The following is a 6,000-nucleotide window of genomic DNA, read 5'->3' as shown; positions in this document are numbered from 1 at the left end:
TTATGCTGGTGGCCCCGGGTAGAAGACAGGCAGTGGCTGACCTGGCCCCAGAGCCAGCACACCTGGTGGACAGTTTCAGACCACGTCGAAGCACCGCCACCCAACCACCTCCCCAAGTGACACACTCAATGAGCAGACTTAGTGGGTACCAGAGCCCTGCTGAAGTAAGTTATGCTCTGTGTGGTGGGCCCCTGCACAGCTGATCCTCCAAGGGAGTCAGAGGTTGGTGGTTAGTGGGCACAGCCAGTTCTTGCAGCTGATCAGGCTGAGTAAAACCTTCCTACTTATGTGCTAACAGCAATCAAGACTCAATTACAACAGAGAATGTAAAGTCCACATGAAGGGCGTACCTCGAGGGCCCAGCTGGGTGATCAGGGAGGCTGTGCCACTGGATCCTACAGGACACCTATTACTGCAGGCCACCCTAGGAAGCCCAGAAGACATAGCAACTCTACCTAATACATAGAAAGAAACACAGGGAGGCAGCCAAAATGAGGAGACAAAAAACATGTCCCAAATGAAAGAACAGAACAGAACTCCAGGAAAAGAACTAAAAGAAATGGAGATAAGCAATCTAACCAATGCAGAATTCAAAACACTGCTTATAATGACAGTCAGTGAACTTAGTGAGGACCTCAAGAGCATAATAAAGGACTGGTCAGAAATGAAGGAGGCACTAACTGAAATAAAAAATAATTTACAGGGAATCAATAGTAAAGTAGGTGAAGCCAAGAAGCAAACCATCAATTTGGAATATAGGGAAGCAAAAAACACCAAAACAGAAGAGCAAAAAGAAAAAGAATCCAAAAAAATAAGGATAGTATAAGGAGCCTGTGGGACAACTTCAAGTGTACCAACATTTGCATCATGGGAGTGCCAGAAGGAGAAGAGAGAGGGTAAGAAATTGAAAACCTATTTGAAAAAATAATGCCAGAAAACTTCCCTAACTTGATGAAGCAAACAGATATACAAGTTCAGGAAGCACAGAGAGTTTCAAACAAAATGAACCCTAAGAGGCCCACACCAAGACACATCATCATCAAAATGCAAAAGGTTAAAGACAAAGAGAGAATTTTATAAGCAGCAAGAGAAAAGCGGTCCGTTTCCTACAACAGAGCTCCCATACGGCTGTCAGCTGATTTCTCAAAAGAAACTTCGCAGGCCAGAAGGGAGTAGCAAGAAATATTTAAAGTGATGAAAAGCAAGAACCTACAACCAAGGTTACTCTATCCTGCAAAGCTATCATTTAGAATCGATGGACATATTAAGAGTTTCCCAGACAAGAAAAAGGTAAAGGAGTTCATCACCACCAAACCAGTATTATTTGAAATGTTAATGGATCTTCTTGAAGAAGATAAAAAAATATGAACAATAAAATGGCAATTAATACATATCCGTCAACAATTGAATCTATAAACAAAATGAGGAAGCAGAACAGAAACAGATTCATAGATACAGACAACTTTCTGTTGGTTGCCAGATGGAGGGGAGATGGGTGAAAAAGATGAAGGGATTAGGAAGTAAAAATTGATTGTTAGACTGATGAACCTCAAAGGAAAGGGGGGGGAGGGCGGGAAGAGGGAAACCAAAGAATTTATATGCATATATGCATAACCAATAGACACTAACAATAGTGTGGGGAAAGCAGGAGGGGGGCAGAATTGGAGGGGAGTGGGCCGAGGGGGGAAAAAAGAGGGACATCTGTAATACATTCAACAATAAAGATAAGTTTTAAAATATAATAATAAAATAAAATGGGGAAAAAAAAAGAGAAAAGCCTTGCCTGATTCCAACAGTGAGACCTGAGTGTACCCCTGTGTGTCCTTATCCTGCCAGAGGGGACATCACCTCCCTAGGGCTCCTGGTTCATTTGCAGGTGTACAGCCTCTGACAAGTGCTGTGCACTCTGACAGTTTATCTTCTTGTCTTTGAGCATTTTGAGAGAGGGACAGTGTGGGAATGGGGTGTTGGTAGATGGACGATTTGTAACCTTGTGATATGTATTTTCACCACCTGGCCAGCCTAGGATCAAAGTGTGTGTGTGGACAGGCAGGTTTGACTGATAGACAGACTTGCTTGCATTGAATGCTTCTTTTGTATGTGAATAAATTAAGGTCTGCATGACTATGGCTAGAACACCGCTTCCAGTGGACTAATGGGTCATAGGACTCAAGAATGTCTGGGTTTGTTATTTTTTAGTTTTAAAGTCTCTTTCCACCATAAAAAGTGAGGAACAAGGCTAGGCTGTATGGTTTGCAGAGACGCCATCTCAAGGAAATAATTTACATAGGTCCACTTGTAACCTGGGGGAGTGAATCTACAAATAAATGGGACTGTGTCCAAAGATCTGGAGCTCCCCCTCACTCCAACTCGCATGTGCTTGTAGTTCATTGCATTGCACTGATCCTGGCAGGCCGAGAGACAGCAGGATAGTGTTTTGACTTTCCAGCTCCTAACATAAACACTGACAAAAATAGTAAATGCTCAATAAATATTGAATAAGTGAATGAAATGGGTGTTCATGAGTAAGGAGCCATTAAGAAAGCTGTGGTATATCAGCCTTATTGCAATATTATGCACTTATTTAAAATAATGGATATTTGAAAGTTGCTAAGAGAGTATATATATATTTTTAAATTTTTTTCTTATATTAATTTTAGAGAGAGAGAAAGTGAGAGGGAGAGATAGAAACATCGATGAGAGAGAACATCGACTGGCCACCTCCTGCATGCCCCCCAGTGGGGATCGGACCCACAACCTGGGCGTGTGCCCTGACTGGGAATCGAACTGGTGACCTCTTAGTACATGGGTCAACACTCAGCCACTGAGCCACACTGGCTGGACAAGAGAGTATATATTAAAAGGTCTCATCACAAAGAAAAAACTTCTAACTACCTGAGGTGACGGATGTTCACTTACTGTGGCAATCGTTTTGCAATATAGACATTCATGAAATCATTATGTTGAACACCATAAATGAATACAGTGTTGTGTCTCAATAAAACTAGAAAAAAATAAAAATAAAATAAAATAATAGCTATATAGGCCATGTATCAACATCGGGGAAGTTTACATTATGTTAAATATACCGATTGCTTTATGCCTGTATAAGATGACGTGTACATCTGAATGGGAACAAGGAGAAATGAAAAACTGTGTATGGGCAATAGACCTGGGGGTAACTTCCTTCCCAGCTTGTTGTTTAACCTCCTTTGTTGTGGGTTGTGCAATACACATAAAAACCACTTTTTCCTGCCCAACAGGGTGACTCAGTTTTGTTCTTTGGTGCCCTGAGTACTTTGACTCCTATCCTGTTTACCCAGATTTTGCCATCTCTTTAGACTTTATTTTTGTTTCATTTTCTTGGCACAGTGCCTGGCACTGCACACAGAAGTGGCTAAATACTTTGGATATAAGTGACTTTAGTGGTGGAAGTCGCTATATATAACTTCAAGTTCAAAGACTTAAGCATCATGTTCTCCCAAATGTGTCAAGTGTCTCTTGAGTGTTATCAGCAGCAAGTCCCTATTTATACTGTTTCTCACAATGAGAATAATAATGGATCTGATTTATTAAGGATCAACGGTATGCCTTCCACTTAAATTTAATCCTTTTCACAAACCTGCAAGGTAGGAAATATCATCCTACTTAGTAGATGAAGAAACAGAAATCCAGAGGGTTTTACCTGGGTGTCCTAGGATCAGACAGCCAGGTTTCACACCTGAGACTTTGGGCTCCTGAAGGCCATGTTTTGTCCTACATGCCATGGTGAATGCTTTCAAAGGGGTCATGATGCAGTAGAGGCAATAAAATGATGCGTATGAATAACAGACTCTAACCATATAAGGAAGTAGTCTTATAGACAATAGTGCCAAGTTCCACATAGGTTTGCAAGTAATGAATCTGTGCCCATGTGTAACCTCTCCAGGGACTTCTTTGCAAATGTTAATCTCCTGATGGTGCAATCTGCCCACACATCAGTCCTGCCGTAGGCAGAACCGTCTTGAGCTTACTCATCTAGGTTTTGGGTCAAAATGATATGAAGGTTCAGACTTTTCACTGAAAATGAAATCACTGTTACTTTTTTAAAAAATCCTCACCCAAGGACATGCTTAGAGAGAAGGAGAGAGAGAAACATCCATGTGAGAGAGAAGCATTGTTTACCTTCCTTATGTGCCCCACCTGGGGATTGAAGGGCAACCCAGGCACATGCCCTGAGCAGGAATGGAACCTGCCAACTTTCGGTACACAGGACAATGCTCAACCAACTGAGACACTCCGGCTAGGCTACTGTTAGTTTTATGTCAGCCTTACTTTTATACATAATGAAACTTTATGAAATTTAATCTATCAATTAATTTCAAGGGGTTTGGAGCCATTTCAGCCTGGAGGAACGAGGTATTTCCCTAAGAAAGAGAGGTGTGCTCAAGCAGTATTTATCAACCAAAACCCAGGGGCTCCAACCAGAAATCGAGTTTCTAGTGGTTTCTGATAGTTTGTTCTCTTTATAATTGCCTTTTCATTGTGGGCTTAAAATAATGGAAATAAAGGAAAAGTGCAAATGAATACTATAACAAGACTTGGCAAAGGCCTAACTTGTCATTTGTCTAAATGGAAAATGAAGCTCAGATGCCCTACCTGTGTCACTCACTTCCTCCCCTCGCTCCTGAATCCCATTGTCCTTTCCCGAAGCTCTAGGCCTAGGGCCTCCAGACTCCGTGTCCTCCTCTCCTTTTCATACCTGCTCAAAGGACACGCATAAATCTTAGTACATGATCTAAGGTATTTCCTCTTGGCAGTCAGTGTGCTTTGAAACTGATCTATCATTAGAGACCGACAGGCATTTCATCTGCTGTGAAATGTCATAAAGGCATTTTCCGGGCACAGGATCCTGTCCAGGCCCCTGAAGTCACTTCAGGGAAAGTTGTCTACAAAAATGACTAATTTGACTTGCAGAGAGGGAGAGGCAGTGTGGTGGGAGCAGGTGCCTTGACCTGGGAATCTGGGACTGGGCAGGTAGGTCACAGGAGAATGCGTGGTCTTCAGAAATGTGTCACTTACCTTATGTATTGGCCTGCTGTGAAAAATGAGAATTGTGTATTTTTCTGGATGGAAATAGTTTTTTCCACTGAAAATCTAAATGTAATTTTAGTGATTCTCAAAGAGGTCTGAGAATGGTCTTAGATTTTTAAGTTCCTATTTATTATAGGGTAACGGGTAACAGATAAAATGTATTCTTTTACATTTCAGTTTGATGACTCTGCCTCAACATTTAGCTATTTGGAAAACAAACTCGTAAAGCTGGAAACCTCATCTGAAAATATCACACTAATTATAATTAAAATGATATGATGAGAGGGTGGTAGCATTTTTTATGGCTTCCAGGTTACACAGGAGGTGGCATCTTCCTTTGTGGCTACCGAGTCTCTTGTTTTGGGCCTCTTTGATATACTACCCAGTTCTGCCTGTAGAAACAAGAACATTTATCATACCCCATTTTTCAATAAAAAAAATCCTACCCCACTTTTCAATCGTTATGGTAATCAGCAAGGCCTGGAGGAAAAATGATAGATACTATATCTGGTACCATACAGGCACATGCTATCAGGAGAAAAAGGTGGAGAAAAGTCTGAAGCGTAGGTGTAGTGTCCCATGACAGCTCACTGGGGGCAGCCATGAGGACACGGGGTCAAAGGAAGGAGAGAGGTCCCAGGCCCTGCGCTGACAGGGCCACAGACCACTGTGAAGGACAGACAATGGGGCAATCAAACAAAAGAACAGACAGCTAAAGTACTGTGAAAACTTGTAGATAAAAATTTCCCACTTGGTAGACCTTGCTCTGGACCCTCAGAGGATTCCGGGAACTAGGCAGGAGGGAGCTAGGCGTCAGCCGGAGCTGACCACTACATTGTGCAAATAGAGCTGCTCACCCCTCGGACATACTGGCTAACAGCAGATACCCCCTCTGTATGTGCCTGCTCGCAGACCCTCAGCCCGATT

The sequence above is a fragment of the Molossus molossus genome, unplaced genomic scaffold (assembly GCF_014108415.1).
Source record: "Molossus molossus isolate mMolMol1 unplaced genomic scaffold, mMolMol1.p scaffold_m16_p_20, whole genome shotgun sequence".
Classification (NCBI taxonomy): Eukaryota; Metazoa; Chordata; class Mammalia; order Chiroptera; family Molossidae; genus Molossus; species Molossus molossus.
Note: the sequence above shows the minus strand (reverse complement) of the source record.